General features: G+C 38.3%; 1 non-coding gene across 1 annotated transcript; it reads right to left on the bottom strand.

Annotated features, from left to right (window-relative positions):
* Positions 1–544: 544 nt before the first annotated feature.
* On the bottom strand, positions 545–617 carry TRNAK-UUU (transfer RNA lysine (anticodon UUU)). Its single transcript has one exon. It is a non-coding gene; the product is annotated as a tRNA-Lys (tRNA).
* Between the last annotated feature and the right edge of the window lie 9,337 nt (positions 618–9,954).

Genomic DNA, 9,954 nt, shown 5'->3' with positions numbered 1-9,954 from the left:
AAAAAAAAAAAAATTCATTAAAACATAGGATAAAAAATGCCACACGACATCAATTTAATTCGAATAAAAATTGATAATCAATGGTTAAATATAGGCGGAGATAAACTTGAAAGTCGGGGTGGGAGGGCATGATGATGATGATGATGATGGTGTCGATTCATATATACGCAAATACTTAAAAACAGGAGGCTTTAACCTTTGACACTGGAGGGAGGGGGGGCCATGATAATTTTTAGTGTCATTTCTATCAGAGCACGGTGTTTCACTATGTGTTAAGGCAGAGGCCTTCAACCTTTTTCTAGTCGCGAGCACTGCCTGTACCCATCATCAAAAAGAAGACCACCTTTACGGCATGTTTGATATACTAATGCATGAAATCAGGATAATTTCAATCCTTGAATGCAATTTGTACAAGGTGTTTAATTGGAACGGTGCTCGCGAGCACCAAATCGGACACGAGCACTCTGAGTGCTTCGAGCAACGGGATACCTGGTTTAAGGTATCGCAAGTCCCCTTACATAAAGAAGAAAAAAAAAAAACGATCCGCCCGGACAGGGGCTCGAACCCTGGACCGTTAGGTTAAAAGCCTAACGCTCTACCGACTGAGCTATCCGGGCTCGAGAAAAGTTGTCTAAATATAATATATAAACATTTGTAATAACACAGTAAGTTGGATTTTTTATTCATTTATTTCCCAAGAAATTTGTCAAATCAATTAGAATTCCAAAAAAAAAAAACAATTCTAAGGTAAATATATAAATACTGAATGTGTCTTCATTGTTAAGGAAACAACAAACTGGTTTTCAAGTCCGGTTACGGTTGACCAAAATTTGAAGCCAAAACGGGACATTTCAACCACGGATAACTGGCGTTAATTGATAAATTCAGGATTGAAAAAATTTCGTAATGAGCTTCCTTAGTGTACTTAACAAAGTGAGCATTTTTAAAAACAATGATCAAGCCAAATACTATGAAAAAAATTATTTTTTTTTCACTGGGAATTACAGGACTTATGGTCATAGTGAGTCCAGTATGTATTTATGTTTTGAATTTATGAACGTAATGGGTCATGGTCGTCTGTATTTAACCTAAATAAGTGTCGTCTGAAAAATCGCTGAAGTTCAAGCCCAGTAGGTATAGAGGACACTAATCATTCAAGTTAAGTCAAGCTGAAGTTCAAGGCAGGCGGAAAGGACGTTAATTTGTATCAATTTTTTTGCATTAGTCTTTCTATAGAGTCTGGGGCTGTTTACGGGTTGCTTCATTAAGGCAGACGGAAAGGACGTCAATTAATGCTGTTTTTTCCGCATTAGTCGGTGACTTTTTAAGCTTTTATTCATCCGTCGTCCTGGCTGAGTCAAGTGTTATTTAGATTAGTGTTGTGATAATGTCCATGGCTTTGGAGCCGGAAAACAGCGGCGATCCGGCTAGTAAGAAGAGAAAAAGAAAAACCATCGATTTAGAGCAAAAGCTGGCCATCGTGAGGCATCATCAAGCCGGACAAATGGTGTCCTCTTTGGCACGGACATTCAACCTGTCAAAATCCACGGTGAGCACCATCGTGAAAGACAGTGCCCGCATTATGGATGCCGTCAAGGGTACAACACCGTTGAAAGCGACTGTGATAACTCAAAAAAGGAAAGGGCCTATACAAGAAATGGAGAAGCTGCTCTCGATTTGGATGGAGGATCACATTCGTAAACGAATTCCCTTGAGTCTGTCGGTGATCCAGGCCAAAGCACGCAGTCTCTTCGAGGATCTGAGAAAAAAAGAGGGCGAGAACTATGAACAGAACTTCACCGCCAGCAACGGCTGGTTCAATCGGTTCAAAAAGCGGGTGCGCTTCCATAATGTCGAAATAAGTGGGGAGGTTTCCTGTGCTGACAAGGTGGATGCAGAGAAGTTTCGGGAGGAACTGGAGGAGCTGATAGTCCAAGAGAATTTCTTGCCACAGCAAATATTTAACGTCGATGAGACGAGTCTATTGTGGAGGAAATTGCCGGATCGTACCAACCTTCGTATCAAAACCGGAAGCATGCATGGGTCGAAAGAAGATAAAGTAACGCTATTGTTGGGAGGAAACGCTGTGGGCCATAAACTGAAACCTTTTCTTGTTTGTCATAGTGATAACCAAAGTACTTTTGAGAATGTCAATAAGGCGAGTCTACCAGTGCATTTTCGGTTGAATAGCAGATCGTTGGTGACCTATACTATATTTGAGGACTGGTTTATTAGCTGTTTTATCCCGGAAGTGGAGACATATTGTTCATTAGAGGGCATTCCCTTTAATATTTTGTTAATCCTGGATGATGCTCCCAGCCATCTGCACTATTTGAACAATCTCCATCCAAGTGTTGGAGTCGTTTTCATGCCTCCCAATACCACGTCCCTCATACAGCCGATGGAACAAGGAGCAATCACGTATTTCAAGGCACGTTACATTCAAAAAGTCTTTGAAATGGCTATAGTGGCGACAGGAAATGATAAACAAACCTTGAGAGAATTTCAGGAAGGATACAGTTTAATGCACGCCATTTGTAACATAGGTGCAGGATGGGAAGAAGTAAGCAAGCAGTGTGTGAAATGTGTCTGGAAGAAACTACTTACAAGGTATGTGAACGATTTCCGAGGATTTGAAGAAGAGAAAGAATTAGAAGACATTTGTGAAGAACTCGTCTTCATGGCCAAAGATTTAAATTTAGAAGCTGAGAATGAAGATATAGTTCAACTTATCGAAGCCGGTGAAGAAGAATTAACAAATGAAGACTTGATAGAACTCGAAGCTGCTAAAGTAGCTGAAGAGGAAAAACTAAAAGAAGAGAACCAGGGAGTTCCTCCAGTTTCGAAACAACCGAGAACTTTTTCCACAAAAAAATTAGCTCTTGCTTTCAGTAAAATCAATGAAGGCTTGCAGATGATTGAAAGTATGGACGCAAATGTAACGAGATATAAGGGAGTGGAGAAAAAAATCCATGATGCTCTCGCTTGTTACAAGTGACATTTAGCTATTATAACTGGCTATTTCAGCAGGTCATACACGCGTCTTGTGTTATGAAAGCAGGGATTCTTAACTGAGGGTCTTTGGCAGGGCTGAAGAAATCTATTTGCCTAAAGCATGCAAAACTGTTTACTGGACATGTATGTTTGCCAACTCCATGCCTGACACTAAAGTGCATAAAATAAGTTAATTCACAATACTTTTGTAAAGGTGTCTGTTGGCTTCAGTTTATTTACACAAAAGATTAAGAATCCCTGTTACGAAGCAATTTGTGCCAAAAACAGAAAATCTCCTGTACCACAGTTTAAGACAAGTAACTGTTGAAATTTATGGTGAATAAATTGATAGTGAGGTCGTGGATCTTTATCCTATTGAAGGTGCCACACAAAAGTAAAGGGTGAGACGTTCGTATTATAAATGTTATACAGTTATGTAGAGCGTTTAGTAGTGGAAATATTTGATCAAATATCTCTGTGCTTGTTGTAAAATCTGCAGGAATGTTCGGAATAAACAAAAAATAGGCACCTGTAAAGGAGCCTGGAAATTGTCCTCCATTTTTAAACAAAAAAACTGGTTTGCCACTCTATGCAAGGTTGTCTCAGAAGCATCACAGGATATATAATGATATATCTTCTGTACTACAATATTTTTTCGTCTTGCTTACAAATGCCTATAGTCTAATGCTGAACTGCTGTCTCTCATATATCACGATAATTCATCTACAGTATTTTTTTATTCTTGGTCCACAGAGTATTGTTATATCAAGATTTTACTGTAGAACAGTGAATTGTTTTCTTATTTGAGCCCCTTAAATCTCTCCAAGGATCCTCAAAGAGTTTGTGAACACCTGGTCAATGCTTTGCACTGGGAAAGCATTACCCATTTGTGCCCCACCTCCAGGCAGATTAATATTCTTGGGACCTACCAACATCCCATTTCAGATTCCTTTTCAAAACAGGACTATATCTCGTTATCGTGGAGCCTCCATATGCACTCAAGATCCCTGTTCCATTCATGTTAACATATCTTGAGTGGGGGTTACCTTTTTGTTCTTCCATTCAGGATTTTGAAACCCTAATTTAGAGATTTTGTGTTTGTTGTGTATTATGTAATATTGATACATTTTCTCATATATCCTCAATATATTCATATTGTTAAAGTTGTTAAGCCTGGGTGGCGAATCTTAAAGCCTAACTTCCTCTAAGAGTGTCTCATTTCCCACTACCTATTTGACGACTTTTTTGAGATTTCTTTCGAAATCGATGGTTTTGTTCATTTTGGAGACAGCGATTGCCATGTTTTCACGTATTTCGGTATTTGAGTTTCAGTATATATATATATCTCCGTGCAAAATATATTATTCCATCAGTTGGATATTAATGGAAGTGGAAATACACTGCAGCTTTTGCTGCCATCTATACAGTAATTTAAGAACTATTATGGTGGTTAATAAACAGAAATATGACTTGTGCTGCTATCTATCATTAAGAAAGCAAACAAAAAAAATCTTAATTAGTACTTTTTTCTCAACTATAGATGGCAGCAAAATTTGTTATATGGGATATTTTTTGCTGGTCAAAGCCTGAATTTTTACATATCTACAAACATGGCGACCCCATTGCTTTGACATCAAACGTCCTTTACACCAGCGAGGGCCCTTAAGATGAATAAAACGCAATGGCATCGGAGCCGGGGTGCTTGAGCCCCACGGTAATTGTGACGTGTTGCGGCATCCCCAGAAAAGATTCATAAAGAAAAATTTTGTATGTTCCCAAAACCCACGGATATATTCCGATACCCTCAGTGGCGGATTACCGCACAGGCGCATGAGGCGCGCGCCTGGGGCCTCGGCAGAGCGGGGGGGCCTCAAAATAGTTGTGTGCTTCTTCCTACATATGAATTTACATGCGCATCAACAAATCTCTTGAACTAAGTACAGTATCTGCTCTCCCTATTTTTTTTTTAACCGCAATTTTTTTTTTTTATGTATACTGTACGTATAAGAGTTATGGAAGAAAAACGGGAACTGAAAGAAAAGAACAATTTACAAGACGCAGCTCTCAAGGGCCAGTTCTTCCCCGACAAAGAAAGAAGAGACATTGTAAAGCGATCATTCAGGGAGGGTCATTTTCAAACAGTATTTCCCTAAGGGCACAAGCAGGAGGAGGGGTGAGAACAGCAGGTCCTAATGTCTGTCCGAAATGCAAATTGGAGTGAAGGCATAAACAGATGTCTCATTCCACAGTATTAAATGCTTTTATGGGCGCCGATAATATGACAGCTTTGGTGTAAGCTTTTGTATACAGTATAATGGATGGCAAGATCGGCAAGCGGCGACATCGACAGGAAGAGACACTCGTACTAATTAAAATGAATGTAGTAGAGCTCTTATTGTGATTTTGTCTCCCACTTGTTTGAATGAAATACTATAAGCTGGTTCAAACAACATATACATTTGCAATCTATGACTGGAACCATAAGACCATATGACAAAAAAAAAGTGGGGTTTGAAATGAATGCTGAATGACATGCATTCTGAATCACGTGATTTTTCTGTTTCTCTTTTAACACTCCCTCCCCGGCTGAAAAAAATCAAGGGGGTTTCTTTTCCTTCTTTCTAAAAAAAAAAACTACATTTTTGAATTGGTCAAGGAGGCTTGGGTAGACAACATCTTTGTGTCAGACCGAAAAGTGTTTATTGTTAATGTAATTGTAATGTGTGTTATTGTAATGAAAAAAAATTTCATGCCGATCCTCAAGATTTCCTTTAGGATTTAGATTGCAGAATCTCCAAAAATAACGGTAAGCAAAACTAAAAATATATAAATTATCTGATAAATTTTTATTTGAGCATTTCAATTCAACTACAGTAGTCTCTCGAGAATTCGGGCGTGCTCTAATCCAGCACGTCCAGTAGTCCAGGATATTTAGGTGGTGTGGTGTCACTTTTCTCCTGATGCCCTAACCCCTTAACACGTTCTAATATTTCTTAATTGCTGATCAAGTCCTGACTATGTCTTTGCACGAAATTTCATATATTATTTCAATGGGTTTCTTCAAAGTATATCCAGCAATTTCGGTAAAATCTGGCACACCGTGGTCTAATACGTACCGGATTAGCGAGAGTCTACTGCAGTGGTCTTCAACCTTTGAGGCATAGCAGGCCATATTGAAACATTTTATAAAGTACGCGGGCCACAATGTTATACTGTGGCATTTTTCGTTATTAAACGAAACGGGGGGGGGGGCATAATATAGAAGATTTTTATTCACTCTGAATACAAATAATACAAAGGCAAAGGCCACAACAGGCAGAGTGCCCAACGAGGTGGCTGAAAGAAATAATAATAATAATTCATATAATAATAGTAAAAATAAAATAGAATAAACAAATAAAAAATAATAATTTAAAAAAAAAAATTTTTAAATAATTTCTTTCATTGACAATAATTTTAATTCATTATGAAATAATTTCTTTCATTAAATTTTATTCATTCTGAAATAATTTCTTTCATTAAATTTTATTCATTCTGAAATAATTTCTTTCATTAAATTTTATTCATTCTGAAATAATTTCTTTCATTAAATTTTATTCATTCTGACCTAATTTCTTTCATTAAATTTTATTCATTCTGACCTAATTTCTTTCATTAAATTTTATTCATTCTGACCTAATTTCTTCCATTAAAAATATAATTCTTATATTTACTCTGATATAATTTCTTCCCTCTATTGAAGAAATGTTTTTCTATTAAATATTATCAGTATCTTTATATCAAATCAAATATATTATATTTGAGATATTATCAAATCTTTATTAATCAGTAATATTAAATTACTAAAACTATGACGGATCTCCATTTTTGCCGTGTGGCTGAAGGCACCAGGACGGACATTTTAGATTACTAAAAATATGATGCAGAATTTTACTGCGATTTTTTTTTTTTTTAATGGGAGTGTGATTATTTTTCATCTAGTACCAGAGAATATCATTATATTTCCTTATCTTATTTTTGTGTTTATGGTTTTGGTGATGCAAAAATAAAAAAAAGTTATGATTTTCATAATATTGTTCATTTTAGTGAACCACCTCGTTCTTATTAGGGCCAAAAGGGTGCAGTGGTGGATAAACGCAAATTTGTGGGTGGGGGCGGTGGTTGTGACCATGTGTTCAATTTTTCAGGACGGTTCTGATTTTTTTTGGAAAAAATTCTGAATTTTCCCCCTTTTTTAAGCAAATTTATTTTCTTGGTTTGTTATTCAGTCGAAAACGTAGAAAAAATATTTTTTTTCCATTTAATTTTTCTGCTCTCGGGGGGGGGGGGGGGGGTGACAGCCCGTACCTTTAATCCGCCCCTGATAGGGGGGCCTCCAGATTAGGTTGTGCCTGGGGCCTCCCAAAATCATGATCCGCCACTGGATACCCTTGCATATGAATGACCAAACGAACCACAGTGGCTACGACGACGTAATTTATGGCATGGGTCTGGATTGATTCAGAAGTCAAAATTTCTTATATAAAGATCAAGACGAGAAAAAGTTTCAAACACTTTCGACGCCCCTGATAAAACGTGCTACCCGGTGGGGAATCGAATGACAGGAGACCAAGGTTCAATTTCCCTCCGGGTAGCACTTATTTTATTCGTCCTAAAGCCGGGGTTTCTGTGCCGCTTGCAACGTGAATCGTCCAGCGCAACACGCCTCACGACAGCGCTTTACGTCAGGCGTGATTGGCCGACTGCTTCTGGAGAGGAGTCAAATGCGTCTCTCGTGCGCTTCGCCGATCTTCTCTATATGTTTTCTCTCCCTTCTCTTCAAACTATAGTATGCAGACGACAGCTGAAGCCAGGGCCATATAGTACAATATAGGCGCCCTTGATCTGATGCGCCCCGCTAAAAAGCCGGGTTTTCCTAGGAGCAGGTTTTTGCAGCGTGAAAACGCTGATTGGTCAAAAACCTTGAATTTCAGGTTTTTAAGCAATCAGCGTTTTCACGCAGCACACGGCGCAGAAATTCTACTCCTAGGAATAAGTTTGTTGCGCAGCGTGAACCGAATTAGACTATTTCGCTCCGACAGAAACGAGTTACATAATCACGCTACGCGTTTATGTTTTCTTAGCGAGGCGCATCAGATCAGGGCGGCTATATAAAGTGTATGGCTTTGGCATCAGTTACTCTGTCGTCTGTATGCTCCGGTTTGAAGGGAAATAAAACACACAAGAGTGAAGAGAATATCGGCAAAACCGTGGCGCACGACGCATTTGACTTCTCCCGAAGGAGTCAGCCAATAACGCCCACCGTAAAGCGCTGTCGTGAGCCGTATTGCGCTCTGTAGGAAAACAGTCGTGCTGGCTTTTCTTACTGGTGAGGGGACGGAGTGTCACGCTGGGCGAATCACCTTGCGCGCGGCACAGGAAATCTGCTCCTAGGAAAACCCGGCTTAAGAAAGCACAGACGCTTAAGCCGGGTTTTCCTAGGAGTAGAATTTCAGCGTCGTGTGCAGCGTGAAAACTCTGATTGGTTAAAAACTTGAAATTTAGGTTTGTTTGGCCAATCAAGAGTTTGCACGCGCTGTAGAAACCTGCTTCTAGGAAAACCTGGCTTTAGCGCGATTATGTAACACGTTGATGCCGACGTAAAATTATACTGTTCGGTTCACGCGGCGCAAAACATTTATATACGCGGGAGAAAAATGTCAATGGCAACCCGCATGTTGATTTGGAGACGGGCCCTGAAGGAATGTTCCTGACGTTATTGTGATAAAAGGCTACCATCTCGATACAACAAACTCTTTCCCGAAAAATCAAGTAAAAAATTTAAATATATTACTCATAAATATGGTCGGTGTTGACGTGGGTAAATTCTTCCATGTAAGGCTTTGATTTACTGTATAGAATTTCATAGTGAAAAAAAAAAAACTCCCAGATGGGTTTACGGCAATCTAGTTTTCTCTCAATGTTAAATTTTTTCCTCAAAAATATCAGATGGTTGCAGTTGCAAGCACCTTAAATTTATACTCCAGAACAGAGTGAAAATAAATTGGTACAGGGCCTCAAATTTAAACAGCCTATATTTTCAAGGGTGACTAAATCTCAATTCCTATCATTGGTGGGGGTGGTTCACATCCTTTCTTTGCTTGAGAAGATTTTCAAAGGATTCTTAAAATTAAGTAAAAGAAAACTACTTTCTGAATTATTGAAAGCAATTTCAGAATGAATACAAATTTTGAATTTTAGTGGCCACATAATTCTTACAATTATAAATACAGCAATGACTTGGTATAGTGGCCCACACACTTCACGGGAAGTCTGAATCTGGCCCACAATGAGTAAAAGCTTATAGAATCCTGGCATCTGCCATACTCAAACTAAAGCAAGATAACATTGTGACTAGTTTTGACATGAATACACCTTATAAATCAGCATTATTTACAGAGCCTGGGTGTCTCGCGGTTTCTCCAGCATTATTTTCAAGTGTCACAAAAATAATTTAGACTTTGAATCTAAAGTTATGGACACGTATGAAGACTGATATCTTGTTGGAAAGATTAATTTAAAAAAAAGTTTCTAGTGTGATTGAGTTTGATCTTAGCACAATGTCGTATCATAAATATGAAATAAGAAACTTCTTGGGTCACATGAAAAATTGGTTCAGCGTGCCCCCTCCCAGTGCGTTTTCACCTAATGCGAGGTGTCATTGGATTACAGAGGCAAGTTTTACAAGAACGCAATGGAACAGAAGCCATTTACAAAAAAAGGAAAGTCTAAAAATTGTGAAATTTTTTCCTTATAACAAGAGATGTGAATTGTATTTGAAACATCAAAAACTGAGAATAGAGCGAGTTGTTTATGATAAAATCTTGTAGCCGTGTCACGACACAGCCTACCAGAATTTTTAATAAGTTCAATTTCATAAAAAATAAACCAAAACAACGAATGTTGCGCCAATCGAGTATC

Source organism: Pholcus phalangioides, unplaced genomic scaffold (assembly GCF_987345545.1).
Source record: "Pholcus phalangioides strain wild (caught in Gottingen) unplaced genomic scaffold, Ppha-v1.0 ptg000024l_1, whole genome shotgun sequence".
NCBI lineage: Eukaryota > Metazoa > Arthropoda > Arachnida > Araneae > Pholcidae > Pholcus > Pholcus phalangioides.
This window is presented reverse-complemented; position numbering and strand designations above follow the sequence as displayed.